Source organism: Narcine bancroftii, chromosome 3 (assembly GCF_036971445.1).
Source record: "Narcine bancroftii isolate sNarBan1 chromosome 3, sNarBan1.hap1, whole genome shotgun sequence".
NCBI lineage: Eukaryota > Metazoa > Chordata > Chondrichthyes > Torpediniformes > Narcinidae > Narcine > Narcine bancroftii.
This window is the reverse complement of record NC_091471.1, coordinates 361487995-361509611: the sequence shown is the minus strand read 5'-3', so window position 1 is coordinate 361509611 and position 21617 is coordinate 361487995. Positions and strand designations below refer to the sequence as shown.

Here is a 21617-nt window from a genome sequence, read left to right as displayed (position 1 = left end):
TCTCCTCAACCAGCACATTATCCTCTACACTTCCACCAATTTCAAGATGATCCCACTTCCAGCCACATCTTCCCCTCTTCTCCCCTACTTGCTGTTTGGAGGGATGTGTCTCTTTGAGACTCCCCTCTGTGTCCTTCCCCTCCCACTCTAACTTGTGATGATATCTCCTCCCTCATCTCCATCAGGGCCAGAAACAGACCTTCACTTTGTGTTCAGTTCTGGTCACCACATTATAGGAAGGATGTGGAAGCTATGGAGAGGGTGCAGAGGAGATTTACCAGGATGTTGCCTGGATTGGGAAACAAGTCTTATGAGGCAGAGCTGGGACTTTTCTCTTTGGAGTGTAGAATGATGAGAGGAGACTACAAGGCATAGACAGGGTGGACAGCCAGCACATTTCCCAGGGCAGGATGAGCAAACGCCAGAGGTCATGAGCACAAAGTCAAAGGAGGGAAGTTTAGGGGACACATCAGGGGGGGGGGGGTAATTAAAAAAAAATACAGAGAATTGAAGGTGCCTGGAATGCTTTTCCGGGGATGGTGGTGGAGGCTGAAGCATTGGGGACATTTTAGAGACTCTTAGACACATGGATGAATGAAAAATAGAGGATTATGGGTTAGGGAGATTTTAGTACTTTTTTTTAAAGAAGGAATATATAGGTTGGGCAATATTGAGGGCCGAAGGACCTGTACTGTGCTGTATTGTTCTATGTTCCAGGTGAGGCAGAAGTTTATACACACATTTTCCCAACTTAACCTTCTGCATTTGGTGTGGTCTCCTTTATGTGGTGCACTTCTGGTCTCTTCATTACGAGAAGAACATAGAAGGTTTAGTGAGGTGCAGAGGTGATTTACCAAGATGTTGCTAAGAATGTCTTATGAAACAAGGTTGTTTGAGCTAGAGTTTTTTTCCTTGGATCAACAAAGGATGAGAGGAGACTTAACAGAGATTATGAGGGGCACAGAGAGGGTGGACAGCCTGAACCTTTATCCCAGAGTGCTAAAAGCAAGTGAGTGGAGGAAAATTTAGGGGTGATGTCAGAGAAAAGTTTTTACACTGGTAAGTGGGTGCCTGGAATGCACTGTCCAGGATGGTGGTGGAGCCTGGTACAATAAGAACCTCTCTGGAATGTAAGAAAAATATAGGGTTGTGGGTGTGTGGGAGGGAAGTGTTAAATTGTTGTGGAGTAGGTTCATAGAGGTTAGCACAACATTGTGCAGAGAAGGGCCTGTTCTGTACTGTAATATTCTGTATTGGTTAGAACTGAAATAATTTTTGGCATATTAATTGGTTAAGAGCTTTTAAAACTTACTTAACATATGCACCATTTATATTTCTAATGCAGTGGTTCTCAATCTTTTTCTTTCTACTCACACACCACTTTAAGTATTCTCTATGCCATAGGTGCTCTGTGATTACTAAGGGATTGCTTAAGGAGGTATGTGGAAAGCCACTGTTTTAATCGGACCTAATTGACTCGTTATGTGCATGGTTTCAAAACTCTAAAGGAAATGGGTCAATGACCATTCTTCTTAAGCATAATATTTCAGTAACAATTGGGTCTAGAGCAGTGATTCTCAACCTTCCCTTCCCACTCACATCCCACCTTAAGCAATCCCTTACTAATCACAGAGCACTGCTGACATAAGGATTACTTAAAGTAACCATTTACGGAGCGGAAACAGGCCATGTTGGCCTTTCCAGTCCGCACCGGTTCACTGATTTTGTGCGCCCTCTTCAGGCATTGGTCCCGGTAGACCTTCAGGCTCGACATGATATTTCAAAGTTCCAAGTGTCAGAATCTGTTTTGACTAAAGGTAAGTTGGGGTCTACCTGTATCAATGTGGCTGCTTTTCCTTATGTGAGTGGAAAGAAAAAGGTTGAGAACCACTGGTCTAGTAGATGTTCAAAATAGCAGTGACATCTGGTGTTGAAACTAAGAAGTGCAATGGTAGCTGAATAGTTCAAAATGGCATTGATGTAGTGTTGAAAATGGGAAGAGAGCTGTATGTACAATGCAATTTATTGTTAGAGACCATGCTCTAACACGCCATATTCCATTTTATATTTAAAATTCTCCCTGAGCTACTTAAAAATGGGCAATAGGCCACAATTGGCCTCAGGGCCATAGTTTGGCTACCCCTGAATTAGAGGATGTTTCTTAATAGTTGCACCTTGTCTTGGATTAAAAGAACACCAGTTCCCAAGGCCAAAGGTTACAGTGTATAGATCCAAGACAACACACCAAGGGTGGTAACCGGTGTACCAGTCCGAGGCTCGCTGCTCTCCAGTTAGAAACTTGCAACCAGGTGTGTCACCTGCTATTTTTAGGGAATTGCTGTCATTTCAATTAATGATATTGAGAGTCCTTTTGCATTAGGGTGTAGAAATAAATGCCTCGATAAAATGGGGGACACTCAACTTTGCCTTTTCTAATCCCTTAAGAAGGAAGGACAGAAGACCTTATTTTAAATAAATGTTGCATTTTGCCTCCTGGGTCAACATTTGTCCATCAATTCATGTTGTTAGAAATTAAAGTACCTTTAAAGAAATTGCTCGAGACAAAAATTGAGAACAAAGAACATTTATTACTACAACAATGCAAAGTTGGGTGCTTCCCCTTACCCTGGGAATACACACACATACTGGGGCTCACCCAACTTTTATACAGTCAATTTCAGTATCAGAGTGCCCTCCCCCTTACATTCTTCTGCCCCCTGGATGGGTTTGGCATAGGTAATCCTTCCTGCCTACGTGCAGTTTCAGTACACTTGGAGGACCAGGGGGTATCCTGTGGGTGTCCCATCATGTCATTGTCCTTATTCACACCTTCCTGATTCTCGGGGCTACAGTCTCTTGATATGCAGAGTTGACTCATTCTATCTAGGGTTGGCTAATTTCATATGTATAAATCTGTGTATGGTTAGCTAATTAGAAATGTATGACTTGGTACTTCTGTCCAGGGCTAGGAGACCCTTATCTGATCCAGACTACCTCAACTTCCTACATTCTATTGTACCTTACCATTCCTTATCTTAGTCCTATGGTCTTGTCACAAAGACTAGAAGATTCTTATGTTAATCTTGCTGACTCTGCTTTCCTGCATCCTAAGCCCCAAGCTTATCCTGTTTGAACTGGTTACAGCCATTTTACTGATGAACTTTAGTTTCTTCCATGTTCATAATTTTAGATCAATTTTCCCATCTCTCACAATGTCACTAAACAGGTTTATATCATTATCATCATGTTGCTTCCTATTGGAACGCTATCTACCATTTTCATCAAATTACAATGGTGACTACTGGATATACTTGTGTAAAAGTCAATTCTCACTTTTCCTCTCCTCTCCTCCTGTCCATGTCCGATTATGCCCTTTTGCCTGTTGGCCCGTGTTTCTTCCACTGCTCTCCTCCCCCAGCCTTTTTATTTCATGTGCCTGGCTGCTTCTTTCACATACCTTGAAGAAGAGCTCAGGCCCGAAACATTGGTGATATCTTTTTACCTCCTATGGACGCTGTGTGACCTGCAGAGTTCCTCCAGCAATTTTTTTTTCTGTCTTTTTACTACAATCGCAGCATCTGCAGACTTTTGTGTCTCACTCCCCTCAAAGCTGCCCTGAGATTGGTCAGACTTGTCTCTTGTTCCCTTTGGCATGGAAATAGTTGCCTAGTGCATTGAAATTTCTGGAGTGAGATACTGACTGAAGAGGTGAGAGCTGTAGTCACAGTTGACCAGTCCTGGTGATTAATGAGTTAACAACTGTTGTTATTCCTCTGCTCCACCAGTTGTAACCTACTGATAATTGACAGTAAACAAATTGGAAATGTCATGCCTAGACACACTCCCAAGACAACTATTCTTCACTAGCTTGTGAATTTAAAATCTTCTGTCGGTTTGTTTTGCAATTTTAAAATCAATTATATTTCCAGATATAAACCAAAAGGCCTCAAAGTTAGAATTCCTCCAAAATATAAAAAAATGATCTCTTTGCATTCTGGCACATTCTGGTATCGAGTTTATCTGATGAGGGAAGTCTATGATCAGCATGGAATGGATTTTGTTCTATCTTTATCACAACTTGAGGAGTACCACTGGTAATTTCCAGACAAGATTATCGAGAAAAAGATAGAACACGATGAATTTGAAATGAGTTTGCAAATGTTGCGGCTTCTAACCATTGATTTAAGTGATCAAATCAGCGCACGTTCTTTGCATCTATCTATCCAATCGGATCTATAATCCATTTTCATTATATTCATCATCCTTGAATTCGTAGAATTATTGCAGAATAGATGGAAGCCATTGAGATCATACAGGCTTTTTGGAACATCAATCCCATTAATCCAGCTCCTAACTTGTAATTTCCCTTAAGTTCTCAGCCAATTAGAATTTAAAACCAGATTTGAATAATATTCTTTGCACGAAGTCTAAATCATAATTGCTTCCCATATGCTAGATTTTTTTCTTAAAATTTTGACTATATTCCCTCAACAACAAATTTGAGAAGCAAAGCAGAAAAAATATTTCTCTTGGCACTTTGTATATAAATTTACAGGGTTTTTGAAACAATCAACTTTCAGATCATCCTAAAAGACCCAAGAATTAAAAATGGTAATGTTTCCCAGAGAGGATGCTTGAAATGCCTTCCTTTAAATCTCCAAAAGGCATAAAATCTCGGTAAATAAAGTTAGTGCATTGCTGATACAGCGCCAATGTGGTGATATGACCACCAGCCTACTGCAGGGGGTGATCTCTGTACCTGCAGGAAGACCACCAAAAGGGCTGATTCCACCTAGCTGGCTGTCAATCAGCCAACCTGAATATAGACCTGAACTGGCCCCTCCTGAGCCAGTCACACAGGGAGACACCAAGGCATGAACTGGTGTTCAGACTTTTACTGGAATAAAGCCTGTTGTACAGTCTTTTGAGTCTTGTGCTTGCTCGCTGCTACCACAGTGCATCACAGCCAGCAACCCGGGTTCAAGTCCAGCACTGTCTGTAAGGAGCTTGTATGTTCTCCCAGTTTCTGTGTGTGTTTTCTCTGGGTTCCTCCCACCCTTCAAAAAGTACTGGGATTGTAGGGTAATTGGGAAGCATGGGCTCGTGGGCCAGAAGGGCCTGTTAGCGTGCTGAAGGTCTAAATTTCAAAAATTAAATTTCAAAAGAATGTGAACTTGTGGAGTACCTGTCATAGATGCAAGAAGCTGACTCTCAAACATCTCTTGAGTGTGGTAACCACAACTGAACCCAATAATCTATTTAAAGCTGGACCAGTGTTTTTGGAGGGTTCCAAATACTTCCTTTGTTTTCTTACTCTGTGCCTGTGCTTATAAAGCTCTGAATTGTGTTTACATGACTAATCATTTTCTCAATCTGCCTGGTCTTTCCAATTACTTGTGTTTAAATGGACATCCAGTTCTAACAGCATGGAAATAGATCCTGTTTGGCCTATATCCCTCCAAACCATTCCCGTCCATGTTCCTGTTTAAATACATTTTCTGTATTATAATTGTCCCTGCTTCAATCGCTTCCTCTGGCAGCTTATTTCATATACCTAACCCCCATGATGAAAAGGTGCCCTTCCAGTCCCTTTTAAATATTTTCCCTCTCACCTTAAATCTCTGCTCTCTAGTTTTAGGTTCCCTTGTCTTGGGAAAGAGGTTGCGATTATTTACTTTATCTATGCACCTCCTGTAAGGTCCATGTGATAGTACATGTACATATGTACAGATGGTAATGTAGGATGACTGTGATTGGCTGAGAGTGTAGCCACACCTACTGGCAGGTCTTAAAGGATTGCTCCTAGCCAGACCAGGTCATTCTGGGCTGGTCAACCTACTTGTGATATCCTCCAGTCTTTCGACGCGTTCTACGGTTCACTGTTAGCCTCCAATGCGCCATGGAGAAAAATCTCAACTGTCCAACCTCTCCTTCTAAATCAAGCCTACCAGTCCTGGTAATACTCCCATGAATCTTTTCTTCACCCCTTGCAGCTTAATGATATCATCTCTCCTTAAGCAAAGTGACCAAAACTACAGCAAACACACCAATTGTTTGGTGTGTTGCCTGAATGTGGAGGAGGTTGGGGAGGTCTATAATGTCCTTGCTCCTGCACTCAGTGCCTTGACCAATGAAAGCAAGCCTGCCAGATGCAACCTGCACCATCCTCTCTACCTGCATCACCACATTCATGGAATGGCATAGCGGTACACTAAAACTCTCAGGTGCCTTACCATTCACCATGTCAATCCCGCCAAAGTTTGATCTACTAAAGTGCAACACCCATCCTATTTCCTTCGTTTCTGCATCTCTTTTAGAAATATATAGCCTTTTCTCATCTTCCTCCCAAAATGTTTCTCTACATAAATACTATTTTCCATGTGTCGGCCCATTCCATTAGCCTGTTTCTACCTGATGCAAACTATCACTATCCTCTTTACATTTCCCGACACTCACAGGTTTTGTATCATCCACAAATATACGAATTTGGGCTTGAATTCCAGATACCAGGGGTTTTACTATACTTCTGCTGTTGTGTTGTGTTGCTTTGTGTACTGACGTGATGGCCATTTCTTCCAGAAGTCTCATGATGTTCAGATGGATTGCTATATTTTAAATGGGCAGCCATACAAAGCCATCCGTAGTACATCTACTGAGGCAATTGCAAAGTGCAAAATGGATATCATCACAGAGTTTCCGTTTCATTCAGGCACTCTCTATTTATTGGATAATGCTAAACCCCTAATGCTTTGTGTCAGTTATATTCACATTTTGCTAATATTAAATATTAATTTACATTTTTTGGTCCTTAAAGAGTCTGAAGTGTTCTTCAAGTAATTGTCGGGTTCACCTGGCCTTGGCGTTAATCCATGAGGTAACGTGTTCATTTTCAGTGGAGGATATCAGGATACACTGTATACAACGGTGAGAATTATTCTGCACCAGCTCTCTGGGATTCCCAGCCTTCAATACTTTGCGCTTGATTGGCTGAAATCCCTAATTTAATTAATAAAAAATATAATGTAACAGTTTTATTAAAGGAAAGAGAAATTATCATTTTTTTCCCCCATTTTGGCCACTTTTTCTATCAGGCATAACATTTGCATACGCAGCAGGCTACATAAACACTTTGCCATTTTACTGACTTCTGGAGATGTCTACTTATTATTGCACTTCCTGAGGTACAATTATAAGATAAAAACTTGTCTGTTCTTTTCTACTTTACTTTCATAGAATGAGGATGTATCGAGTTTATTATCCATCTCTCAAGGTCCCTCAACTGATCAGGTTGTACTTTAGACAGCAGTTACCAGTCGGCTACATAGCTATGTTTTGGAGTTGCATCTAAACTAGACTGGGAAGGGAAAGCAAGTTTCCTTCACCAAAGAACATGACTAATCCGGGTAAATTTCGATGGCAATCTGATTTATGGTCATCCTGACTGACACTAGACTTAGAATTGCTTCACATATCTGGAGTACAGTCATTTAACCACATCACTTTCATCACATGTAAGCGTAAAAATGTGTACATAATATTTTTTCATGTCTTGTAGCTCTCAAACATTTGTGGCTCTTACGTAAAGCATATTTGGCCACCCCTGAACTATACGTTCATCTCTCCACTTTCATTAAACCATATAACCCTCCTGTTATATTACCGTATATTTCTGTTTTACAACCAGCATCTTTAGAGAAGATTTAATACTCTTCTCATAAGTACGAGTCCTGTCTCTATCTTGGTAAAACAAAATTATTTATTTGTCAAGTCAAGTTTATTGCCATCTGATTGCACAATGAAGCAGCTTTCTCTGGTCCTCGGTGCAAAACATTCAGACACACAACCAGACATAGCACTCACATAAACAAGCAATGCACGTGCAGGAAAAGTATTTAATCTATGCAAATAAATATTGTTTCATGAATATGAGAGTTTCGGATGGTTAGTGTGAGCAGTTCCTTTGGTTGTTCAGCATGCTCACTGCCCGTAGGAAGAAGCTGTTCCTCACTTGATGCTGGGACTGACACTCCTGTATTTCTTTCCCAATGTGAGCACCTGAATTCTGTCATCATTGGTCATTGGGATTACAGATCAATTTGATTGGTCAGTTGATCGTCTTTTCCATTAGGTCAGAGCATTGGATAGGCAAGAAAGTTGAAGGATGATTTATGGACAATGCAAATTCAACATTGGTATTAGAAGTTAGCAGTGATGGGGTGCTTTGGTATTCACTTAGAATGGTGAACACCAGAATAGGATTTGGGGCAAATCACAGCACACTTGTTAATGCAAATTCCAACATTGAGTTCTGTTGTCTGGAATTTGGAATGAGATTAGATTTCCCTGTTGGAGCACAGTATTAAAATTTACTAAATCAAGCAGGCATGCAGTCAGTCAGACATCTTTGGCTTGGCTTCGAGGACGAAGATTTAGGGAGGGGTATGTCCACGTCTGCTGCAGGCTCGTTGGTGACTGACAAATCCGATGTGGGACAGGCAGGCACGGTTGCAGCGGTGGCAAGGGAAAATTGGTGGGCTGGGGTTGGGTGTTGGGTTTTTCCTCCTTTGTCTTTTGACAGTGAGGTGGGCTCTGCGGTCTTCTTCAAAGGAGGTTGCTGCCCGCCGAACTGTGAGGCGCCAAGATGCACGGTTTGAGGCGATATCAGCCCACTGGCGGTGGTCAATGTGGCAGGCACCAAGAGCTTTCTTTAGGCAGTCCTTGTACCTCTTCTTTGGTGCACCTCTGTCTCGGTGGCCAGTGGAGAGCTCGCCATATAACACAATCTTGGGAAGGCGATGGTCCTCCATTCTGGAGACGTGACCCACCCACCCACCTACTGCTATGAACTATCAACCCTTTTAATTTTTGTTTGGGACTAAAGGGACTTTGTTGGCACTAAAACAGGAACAGCAATGGAAAATTCACCAGACAATGGTAAATTCAAAATAATAGTTTTTTAAAAAAATTAAACTATTAACAACATAACATTCTTACTTATCTGTATATTTATTTAACTCTAAACTTATGCGCAAATGTAAATGCGTAAATTTAAAGTCCCACTCTAAAAAGTCAGTCTTTAAAAGTTCAGCATCATTTTAATCTTCCTTGAAGGGTCTTAAATTCTCAGTTCAGAAATAATTAAACATTATGTCTTCAAGCCTCTATTCACAATGTAGCTATTGTCTTCCATGATGAATTAACAAACCCAGACAAAGGTTAAATGAAGTGGCCATACACTATAAAAATAGACCCAGTAGAATTCTGTCCTCTTTTCCAAAGAGACAGCGAAATGGACTTCCTTATTTCAAAAGCCACTGATTCTGTGTTCCCCTTTCCCAAGAGTAATACACAACAACAGCACAAATTCTGGTTGCTGTAACTCAACCCTGTCTTTCTCAAGGTTTTTAATCCTGTGTTACGTCATCACTGAGGTGAGTCCCAATGCTTGGAAACCACATGACCATCAGTTTTATTTCCACCAAAATTCTGTTCCTTTTTCAAAACCACTCCATATAGATAACAACCTCTGACCTCATCTCAAGGCTTAAGTGGTTTTAGTTTAAAAACAGATGGCTTCTTTAGCAGTTCTTATTGAGTAACTAAGACCCACTTCAAATCCATTAGCTCCCTCCTTCCCAGACACGTCGACTTCGAGAATGAACACTCTTTTCTGAAAACAAGGGTTCTCTACAAATGTGCTGTGACCTGTGTGTGATCCTGTACCAATCCACAGCTAATTTACTAAGAACACTGATACAATATTTTAACTTTGTAATTTACCAAGACATTTTTATAAAAGAAATATGGTTTAACATTGAATTAAAGGTTAACACAAATCTACTTTTTGAAAGATGCTTTAAACTAAGGCCCGTATCTTAGTTGGACATTAAAAAGAAACCCCTGGCAAAATTAGAAGAGTTTTCTCTGGTAACCTTTTATCAATATTCTGAGGATTATCGCACTGACTGTTGCAAGACCTTGCTGTAGGAAAGTTTACAGTTTCATTGATCCTTGTTTTCTTGTTACCTATGTTTTTAATTTTTTTAAATTTAGTGATGTAGTGTGATAACAGGCCCTTCCAGCCCATTTCAAATTAAATATTCAATGCTCCATAACCATCTATCTATAGATGACCAAATGACCTAATGACCAAATAAACTAATTAATATACAAATCCCATACACTTTGGAGGGTGGGAGGAAACCAGAGCATTGGGTGGTGCTGTAATAGTGTTGCACTAACCACTAGGGTAATCGTGCCACCCTACTTTACAAGATTCTTCCACTGGCAGTGAAAAACTTGGATATTTTAAGGTCAAGAAAGATGCTAAATTAAGTCTCTTCTTATTTTTGTTTCTTTGAGATGGAGTGGTCAGAACCTGTGCGCAATATACAAAATCCACCACAAATTGCTTGCAAACCATTGATGACATTAGTTGGAATTATTTTGTTCATCAATAGTTCAGGCAAATTTCCCTTCAAAGAATCAGTCTTGATTTTCTGGTGGCTGTCAAAATAATAGAGGAGGACCCCATTTCTCATTTGCGAATCTCCCAAGTCAACTCAATGTCCTAAATTGTGCGGCTTCTCAATGGTGAGGTCTTGTACATGCCAATGCAGTTATAAGGTGAAGGGTGAGGGAACCAAAGAATATCCTCATACAAAACAGTTGTGAAAGCATAACTGGATTACTCCACTTGGCTAGCACACAGTTGGTCAAGCATTGGTCACTTAGCATGTTGTGCCCAAGACTGGGAGGTGACTGATAGCCCAGTGATTTTCATTATCTGTACATCACAATTAAATGTAATTGTTCAATTCTGGATGATTTAGGTAATGCAGGTGTTTAGGTTGATAGTTACAGAGCATTAAAATTTTAAGTTTGTGATTTTTGCAGTTAGTTATCAGTAAATTTGCACCCCACCTTCCCTCCCTCAAGTAAATTGTCTGATGAATGTTTTAAGTTATAGAGTCAGTAAACTGGGAAACTTTCCCCCTGTTCTTCTAATCCTCAGAATATTGATAAAAGGTTACCAGAGGTAGCAAAGCAGATGAGTTCTCACGGCAGGATCGGCAGGAGTCCAATTGTTAAGATGGTCTTTGGAGACCCATTGACATTTCTGACCTTTCCCCATGACCCTCTGGATTGTTTCTCAGCTTGGAAATGTCAGCGTCGAAAATGTTTTGAGAACTTCACTCACGTTGTGGAGCAAAAGGGTGGAAATTCTGTGTCAGTTTCTTCAAAAGGTTATTGAAATGCTTTGTGGCTGATTTAATCAGGTGAACAAAACAGCAAACAGAGCATTTAACCAAGAGATTCTCAAGTTTCAAAATGGTAGTAAACAACTGAGAAACTGTTCCAACTTTTGAAGGATTGCAGCACATTAGAATTACTGAACAAACTTGCAACCTCCAAGAACCTGCCTCATTGTCATCAATGGGTCCCCAACAATACCATTGTGGGAGGGGGGGAGGGGGCTTGATCCCTCATTTGAGGGGGTTTAAGGATGGGCAAATAATATTACCCTTGCCAACAATACATTTCAACTGTAAAATGGATTTAAAAAACCCAGGATTTCAAGAATCCCGTTTTTAAAAGCCCTTGGAGTTCTACCCTCTCGCCATCATTAAGTCTGTTTTCTAGCCTCTCCAGTTGAAATAATTGTTTGCATGATGCAATCTTTAAAAAAACATACCGATCCAACTGGCTTAACCTATCTGATTAAGTAGCATGTATCCTTTCCAAAGGATCAAAATTTATCACTCTATACACTATTGTAACTGAAGGACCGATGAATATTGATAATGCATTTGGTTTTGGGAACCCCAGGTACAAATTAATAAGGGTCTTCTCTGCTTATTAGAAAGGAATTATTTTCGGGAAGATAGGAAAAGACTGGAAATGCAGTCCTGCTCTGTTGAAGCAGGTCCCTTTTGGTTTCTTCCTGACTGGGAGCAAGTATGAAACTCAATGCCAACGTCTCAGTCCCTACCAGAATGTTCTTAGCTACTCATCCCTTCTCCAATTTGCCTTCCCTGTTGGGGATAGTTTTCTCTGGGACCCGTTGGCCTGGAAAGTCAAGTATCTTAACATATTTCAGAAGCAAATTCTCAGATTGGAATTCCATTGCTGTTAGGTTTAAACAAGTGGGTTAATTCTGTGTATTAGTATTTACCATTAGTTCTCTCTTACTTGCTGCATAGACGGCAACGTTCTTTTTTTTTTCATTGTAACACCCATTCAACCTCCCCAATATCAATGTTGTTGAATTTACAGTGGAACCCCGTTATAACGCGATGGTTCGCGTCCAAAAGATTGGATCACGAAAAAAACGGGTTCACGCTAAATCAGGGTTTCATTACTGAGTGCAATATAGCAGCAATGCCACCACCCCCCCCACCTCTGTTCGTGGCAGCACTCACCCCCCACCCTCTCCCCTTTCGTGGCAGCACTCACCTCCCCCCGGTTCTCAGCATCACCCCCCCCCCACCCCCCTCATCAATGCCATCCCTGGTACTGCATCTTTTAAAATGGGCTCACTTAACGTCTTATCTCAAAGAATGGGACGTGGTCATTAAAGGGATCCAATGACACATTGCGTTATTTCTGAATTTGTGTTAAATCGGGCCGGGTTAAATCAGGGTTCCACTGTATTTATTTTTAAATTTGGAGGTCTGACATGACAACAGGCTCTTCCAGCCATAAGCCAGCGCTGCCTGAGGACACCCAATTATCCTACCACTCCTGTACGTCTTTGTTATTAAAAACAAGTCAGTTGACAAAATTATTTTTCACTTCCATCAGGTACTTTGCCCCCCCCCCCCCCGTTTGCTCTGCATTATGTGATAATTCTGTCAACTGGGGGAGAGCAGCAAAGGGTTGCAAAACATTTAATTACCTGAATTATAATCCTTAATTACAAGAGGCCCTCGAACATGTATTTGCTTCTTTTCTCTCTGCCACTGCATGTCTAGACTAATTAGAATTACATTCTTTGGCTTGGCTTCGCGGACGAAGATTTATGGAGGGGGTAAAAAGTCCACGTCAGCTGCAGGCTCGTTTGTGGCTGACAAGTCCGATGCGGGACAGGCAGACACAGTTGCAGCGGTTGCAGGGGAAAATTGGTGGGTTGGGGTTGGGTGTTGGGTTGACATTATTTCTGTAATATTGAAATATGCCCTGCTCTCTGTTTGGGATCAGTCATATCAAGATGCTGAAGTATTTGCCTGATCTTATTGAACGTCAGTGTGAATTAATCTGGACGTTCCAATGCAGTTCAAGTGTGAAATCTAAGAAATGTTATCAATTCCTTGAACAAGTTCCTTCAGATCAAAGGTTTTTGTTTTTATTGGCAGTATTGATCTGCACTACAGCGTCACCTACATGTCAGTATGAAAACAACAGTGAAATAGATTGATCAAATACATTTCAGCGTGACTACAATGGCTGTCTCCGAGTTCGCTAAAATGTGTAGAAAAGAGATATGGGGAAATTTATTATAAACACAATAACTTGTTATTTACCAGGATGTTGCAGAACTTGAGGGCTTCTGTAATTGAGAAAGGTGGATAGGTTCTCAACCTTTGTTGGCCTAAGGACCACCTGGCTCCAGCCTAACATGCAGTGGCCAACTAGTGGCAATGACTGAACAATATTTTGAAGTCAAAGGCAGCTCTGTAAGAAACACATCTTTATCTAATTTAAAGTACTGGTATTTCATTTTTTTATATTTTATTTTTGATTTTTCGTTATTAAACCAGGAGAACACATCATTAACTGCTACCGAGCCTATCAATATCTTACAGCAATCTACCGGTATTTTATTTGGCATTTTTAAAAGTTCACATGGAAACATGCTGTGGCCCACGAGTAGGTCATGACCCACTGGTTGAGAACCACTGATACGGGGCTAATATGTACCCTCATAGAGCTTTATAAAACCATGAGAGGCGTGGATAAAGTAAATGCTCACAGTCTTTTTGCAGGGAGAACAATTCTAGATCTAAAGGGCAGGGGTTTAAGTAAAGAGGGAACAGATTTCAGAGGAACCCAAGGGGCAACTTTTTAACTCAGTCCACAGTCTGTATCTGGAATAAGCTGTCGAAGGAAGCTACAATTACAACATTCAAAGGACATTCGGACAGATATATGGACCAAATGCCAGCAAATAGGACTAGCCCAGAATGCCATCTGGATTGGAATGGACGAGTTGGGCAAAGAGGTTATTCTGTTCTCTGTGATTCACAACAACAAGGTGTTAAGAATCCATTTGAGGTTTTTGGTTTACATTTCTTTTTATTCCTAGATCAACAGGGCCAAAAGCACAACTTCAAGAAACGGATCAATATTTTCTTACAACTGTGGAATGAGCTCTGACTGTTGTTGGCAAAAAAATGGTAGTGAGTGCAATCCAGCTGTTGGCTCCACTTTGTACTGGATTCTTTTTCTTTTGGATTCATGTTGGGTGGTAACTAACTTCTTGTGGCTTCTGATCGGTTTTGACACAGCCTTCAATGTGCCAGTACACTGGAGATTGCAGTGTTCCATGATACCCACCCATGTCTATGGGTTGTTTCCTACATTTCAATGCATTTCATGTGTACATTTTAGACATTGTGCTCTTCCAATGCACTACTTGGCTCAAACATTGCGTATTTTGTTCAAGACAGGTTAATCAGTGTCCATACCGTAGATCTTAGTGGAAATAAACTTATAATTCAACTTAATTATTCTTCCCAGCTGGAAGAGCATTAAAATGTAGAGATAGGAAATCTTATTGCATTATAGAGAATTTATAACACGGAAGAAGAATACTCTGCTCATTATGTTCTTGTCAGTCAGAAAATAACCACCCCTAGCCTAATCCCATCCACAATGCACCAGGCAGGTAGCTATAGCTGGTCACAACTTTTAAATTGCATATCCAAGTACAGGTTAAATGTGCTGAGGGTTTTTGCCTCAACCACCCTTTAGGCCTGTCTGCAGGCCCGAACTAAGTCCTTGCAAGTACTTCAAAATCTACCCTATACATAATTTGCTGGAGGAACTCAACAGGTCAAGAAGCAGAACAGTCCACTTTTTGGGCCAGAACTCTTCATCAGGAAACTCTTTCTCCCACTGATGCTACTGGATCCTTGCTGAATTCCTTGAGCAGATTGTATTTGGCTTCAGTTTCCAGCATCTGCAATCCCGTTTGTCTGAAGTCTACCCACTTGGATTTTAACCCCTCTATTGAGGCAAATGGATTTTTCCAATTTATTCTTTCCAAGCCCTTCATAGATTTATATACCTTCACCCTTCTTCTGGCCAGTATTGAACCTTGCAGCACATTAGCTCCTTCCAGTATTGTTGCTGTATCCCCAAAGCTTCATTGTAGAACGCAGAATCCGTACATTTCTTTTGAAACTATTTCAATCAGGTGACACCCTCTGCACAAAATGCTTCATTGTTTGGAACCAGTATTTAAGGTTCAGACTTCAAACTGCATATCTCAACTGGAGGCAATGCCTGTGAGTTCTTACCTTGATGAAGGGCTCTATCTTTATCTTTTTGGCCTACTGAGTTTCTCCAGCATTGTGCATTTACCTGTGAATTCTCTTCTTATGAATGAATCTAACATTGGTTTTCCTAATGGGTTCTGTGGGTAAATTGGTGACATTATTTGAGGTGGGGGAGAAGGTCATATGGGGATGCACCTGCTTTTCACCAATATTTGTTGTAATCCAAGATTTCCAGAAGGAAATTGAGGAGATATTATATGAGGACATGGGCAATGAAGCAGCAATGTTATTTCCTGCTATTTAATCCCCCTCTCCCCACCCCCCCCTCAACCCCCAGCAACATTATGCTGCAAGCAAAAGAGCTGGCCAACATTCTAAATGGTCATGGATTGTTTTGATGAAAATAGAAATCTTGGAACCTATGTGTTTTCCAGAAAGCAACAGCTATTCCCCAATAAACTTTATAAGGTAGCTGCCCGGCAGTAAAGCAGATCCAAGCCTGACAAGACCTCATGCATTTAGGTGGTACTGCACAGTAATGGGCCCTCAGCACACTATGTTCATGCAGCCTATTGTCATCTGCAGTCTGCAGTTCCCACATTGACTTCATCGGCCTGCCATGAATCCACAAAGACAAGAGTGGAAGTAAATCATCCTCAAATCTGATAAGACACAAGATAATGATGACCTTAACAGTGAGCTAACTAGTGGCTAGGCTGATAACCCTCCTCTGTCTCTCTCAAGTACGTGATGAATCAGGTCCCACAAAGATTTAGGTGAAGCGTCTAGACATTGCTCTTCTCTCAGATGCAATTATTTTCATGGCATGGTCAGCTGAAGCTTTATTTGCTTTCTCAGGGGGATCTGGTACTATTTTTTAAATGTAAATTTACACAGGCCCTTTTGGCTCATGAGCCAATGCCACCCTGGTACGTTTTGAACAGTGAGAGGCAGCTTATGCAGACTCAGGGAGAACATACAAACTCCTTACAGACAGCGCTGTATTCAAATCCTGGTCACTGCCTCTGTAACAGCATGACGCTAACTGCTAAACTAACCATGCTACCCTGAAAAATATGGAGTATTTCCAAAGTGTCCTGGGAAATACTTACCTCTCAATAAACATCTCTGAAACAGATTTTCTGGTCATTAGTAGGCGCTTTTTGAGAGAGTTGCTGGCTTAAATTGCTGGCAGTTTCCAATTTTATACTTCAAAATTAATGACTTGTATTAGTCTGGGGATGGATCGACCTGACAGACTTCAGATGGGCTGAGTGGTTTCCTCTGAGTCCTAAATGTTCTGCAATTCATTGTGACTCTCTGAGATTGGGAAAGGTATGATATGCAGTGAAACCCCCGATATCCAGCACCTATAGGGATTGTAGATGCCAGATCATTGAATTTGCTGGTTGCTTGAGATTTCATGTGGCTTGATTGGCGAGCTGGGGAGAGCCACAATTTTAAGCTTTCATATTTTCTACCTAATTATTTTCTGTGATTTTATTTTTTGCCAGTTGGATGAATTCCAGAGAATGGAAATTTTACTGTAAATGTAAATCTTGATTCAATTCTCATCATTTGTTTTAAGCACTTGTTTCTTTTTCAGTCTTAATGAAGTTCTTGCAACATACCTGGAGTCCAAGGATTCTGATTTCCTCCCAGGATTGGAAGGAAATCTTTTTGGGTGAAATAACTCTGGCTGAAGGTATTCAGAGCTGGAAGCTGGCGATGGATTTCAGGAAAACCATCTGACAATTCCCCTCATGCAGATGTGCAGTACTGTTTCTGTTTTGCTTTATAAATGAGGATGAAAGAATGCCTGTCACCAGTTAGTCTGTTATAATGGTGTCCTTACTCACAGCTGTTGTGTTTTGCACTATGTTCACAGGTGGCTAATTTCATTGGACAGCAATTTTTTTCAAGAGGTTTGCTTCCTGGCAAAAAAAAAACTGGGAATTAGGATAGACAGTTTTAAGATGAACACAAAGATAATTTCAGATTTGTGATATCACGTAAGAAGTTGAAGTTGAAACAATAAATTAACTTTTATTGAATTTGTATGTTCAATTGCTTAATAATGCTAACATATTGTGTTAGATCATTTGACCTCAAAATGATATTTGTCAGGACCAATATTATTTTTCCTCAAAAAAATGTAGATTTTAAAAATTATTAAAATTATATCCCAGTGGGATACTTTAATTTCACACATCTCAATATTTTCAGTGCAATGTAATCAATTAATTACCAAGATGATCTTTTCATCCAATTTCTGTTGTAAAACAATTGAAACAAGCCATGCATATTAATGAAAACACCATATGCACAAAATACAATGGGCAAATCAATGTGTGTCAGGATGAATAAACACTTGCTTCATTTTCTTGATGCACAAGACACTTCAAAATAACCAACCGCCACTCATGGTCAACGTTCCCAGTCCAATACACAGCATCAGGAACCTTCACACTCTTCATGTTTCCCACTGATACCGACTGATATACACTCCTGGTACCATGTGATGTTTATTTTAAGCAATAATGAAAGTTGGGTTCTTTTATATTAACAATATTTTATTAACAACTCACGACCTCATGTTGCAGCCATTTTTGTTTCTAACCCTAGGTGCAGCATTCATCTCTGACCCTCTAGTGGTCAGGAGTATCACTAGCACTCTATCACCACAACAGCATTGTGCTAACCACTACACTAATTGTGCTCCCATTATAATTAAACCCCATATACAAATAAAGATAAAACCTCTTACCAGGCAGGAATGGGGAAACACTCTGGGAGAGTCACCTGAGTGGCACTGGCCCACACTTCAACCTGGGCGATGCTATTTTATTCAAACACAACTTTATTTAAACTTTATTCAAACAGTTGCTGCAGACGGGGGACGACCGGGGCACTGTGCTGGCTGAATGTTTGCTCCCATCTTTACCAAGGGGTTGTGTGCTGCTTCAGAGAACATTTACTAATAACATTTAAAAGTTTTATTTATTCTTATTTATTTTCTTTAAAAAATTATTTATTCCCTTGATTTTTTTTTTGCCAGTTGTTGAGTTTTCGGTTGATTGAGTGCCGGATAATAGTGATTTTACTGTACTACTTAATTTTGCAGGAGTATGTGAAAATAATATGTCGACTGAATAAATTTCTTTCACGGGATTATTTTAAAGAAATGTTACAATTTAATAAACATAAATAATTAGGTCTGAGAGCATGATTACATAGAACACACATAGAACAGCATAACAAGTCATTCACCCCACATGTCTTCTCCAAATATAATGCCCCAATTAAACTTAAACTCTGCAACTTAAACATGATACATATCCGTCTGCTCTTGGCCTATTCATGTATCAATATAGAAACCTTTCAAACACTACTTTTGTATCTGCTTCCACTGCTACTCCAGCCACCTACCACTCTTGGTGCAAGTATATTTTCCCCTCACATAGAAGCCGAAATAGGCTATTAAGTGCTTTAATTCTACCCCGCCATTTAATCATGAGCTAATCCATTTTCTCATTCAGCCCCACTGCCTGGCCTTCTCCCCATTAACCTTTGATGCCCTGATGACTGTCCACTTTCTGACATGGTATTTCATTTGCCACTTCTCTGTCCATTCTTCTAGTCTGTCTAAGTCCTTTTTCAGCCTCACTATTTCCTCAACACTACCTGCTCCTCTACCCGCCTTCTTATAATCTGCACACTTGGCCACAAGGCCATTCAGTCCATCATCTAAATCATTCATCTACAAAGTAAAAAAGAGGCATCCCCAAGACCAAGCCCAATGGAACACCACTAGGGACAAGCAGTCAACTAGAATATGATCCCTGTATTCTGACTCTCTGCTTTCTGCCAATCAGCCAATGCTCTGCCCATGCTACTATGTTTCCTATTATACCATAGGCTCTTGTGAAGTAGCTTCATGTGTGGCAACTTGAAAATCCAAATGTATCTCCCCTATCTAGCCTGCTTGTCTCTTCTTCAAAGAATTCCAATGAGTTTGTCAAGCAAGATTTTCCCTTAAGTAAACCATTGCCCCGATCTTGTCATGTGCCTCCAAGTACTCTGCAGTCTCATCCTTGACAATCGACTCCAACATCTTCCCAACCACCGACGTCAGGCTAATCGGTCGATAATTGCCTTTCTGCTGCCTCCCTTCCTTCTTGGATAGCAGGGTGACATTTGTGATTTTCCAGTCCTCCAGGACCACACAGAATCTATTGATTCCTGAAAGATCTTTGGTACCTTGATGAAGGGCTCAAACCCAAAATGTTGGTTATGTATCTTTATCTTTGCTACATAAAGAAAACTGCTTGATCTGCTGGGTTTCTGGGCATTGGGTTTTTAAATAATTGATACATTCTTTCCTCCAAAATAGATGACTTCACAATTACTAACATTGTAAATGTTTGGTTGAAGGTCCATGACCCGTGGAACACCACTGACCTCCAATCAAAATAACACCATTCGCCTCTGTGTCCACTGCGCAAGCCAATTCAAAATCCTCCTGGAACAGCCTGCCAACCCCCCATCAGGTTGGATCTGCTAAGCAGTTGCCCCAGTGAAGTGGATCAATTCCCATGGCACTGAAAGAGGCACAAGGCAAAATGTTGGCTGAGATATCTATCAGTCACAAGTAAACGTTTCCTCAAATATAGGAAGATCAGTTGGAGGCAGATGCTTGAAAAATAAAAGTCTTTGTTTGAAAAAGTGAAGCCCACGCTGGTTCTATTTAGTCATTGAATGGATGGAGTTCTCTGGACAGCAACGACAAAGTCGACTTGACCAGAGAACTTAAAGTGGCAGCACCAGGTGGCGCTGCACATAATTTTATTGATATGTCAGCATGTAGTTACACTGACAGTGAGAAATAGTTTGAAATTCATTATTGCAAAGATGGGTGTGGGACGATCTTCTGGCTGAAATGGTCAATGCGGGCTCAATTTTAATATTCAAGAAGAATTTGAACATGTACATGGATGGGAGAGACATGGAGGGCTATGGACTGGGTGCAGATCAGTGAGACTAGGCAAAAGGAATGGGTTGGCATGGACTAGAAGGGGTGAAGAGGCCTGTTTCTGTGCTGTAATATTCTATGAAATCACGAGTGGCCCAGACAGAGGTCATTTGTTCCTTCATAACCACGTAGGTCAACAAACAGCCATCTTCCTCTCTCCGTCTGTAGTTTTCAGCCAGGACTTGAAAGAACTCATCCAGGACCTTCTTGACTGCAGTGTGGGTTTCGGCCTTCCACGCCCTTGGGGGCAATGAGTTCAAGACCATAGCATCCATTGGGCCAAATGAATTACCCAAACTCTATTCTTTTAATTATTTGAATCCATGGCTCCAGGTTATTGATTTCAGAAGGTTAGATGATTTTGACCCGTGATTTGAAGCGGTGGATTTATTACCAAGTCAAGATGCTGCATGAAGAAAGGAAGAAAGAAAGTGATAAATATGCCTTGCATCTGAAGTAACTCTATGGATCGATGCCTACCAGGAAAGCTGAGCACATCTGGTACTCCTTAGCAGTCTCCTCTCCAAATACTAATGAGGAGTGAGTCCACTTCACTTCTGAAATGACTTGGAATCAGTGCCAGTTTCCAGATGGTTAACAAGGAGTTGATCTGAATCACAGGATAAATTAGGTCTAGGTTATGGGGGTGGCTTTTTTGGGGAAAAATTTGGGGGAGAAATTTGAGTGGGCAAGTCTGACTGGGTGACAGCAGATCCTAAGAGAAGCACAAGTTCAGCCAGCTAAATTGGCTCCAGCAACTGCGGATGCGGTTTGAGATGATGTTAAATATGTGGAAAAGGATAGCTTTGCATAGATGCTTTTACTCTGCTTTCTTGCCTAATTTTGTTAAGCGCTCTTTGGCTCAGCGTCAGAATCTCAACAGGTAGTGCTGTCTGTTCGCGGTTTTTCTTATCTTTTTATTGTGATGTGTCCAAATGCTGAGGTGAAAAAAAAATCCATGATTCAGAGGTTTCATCTGCTGCAAACAGAATGGGAGTAAAAGACAAGTTTGCATGGTTTAGATTGTGTTATAGGAAAGAAAGTGAAGGGAGGAAAGATATCAGGGGTAAGCTTTTTTACACAGA

General features: G+C 40.7%; 1 protein-coding gene across 6 annotated transcripts in view; it reads right to left on the bottom strand.

Annotated features, from left to right (window-relative positions):
* Window positions 1–21617, bottom strand: part of LOC138759504 (somatostatin receptor type 2-like) — an 88545-nt gene that overhangs the window by 51008 nt on the left and 15920 nt on the right. The window contains exons 5-7 of one of the 6 annotated variants that reach the window (XM_069930034.1): window positions 17132–17434; window positions 13524–13674; window positions 6694–6996 (exon numbers count right to left, since the gene is read on the bottom strand). The gene's annotated coding sequence lies outside the window, so the exon portion shown is untranslated. Of the gene's footprint in view, window positions 1–6693; window positions 6997–13523; window positions 13675–15804; window positions 17435–21617 lie in introns of those variants that run through there. The other 5 variants (XM_069930031.1, XM_069930036.1, XR_011354889.1 and 2 more) reach the window with 5 other exon arrangements.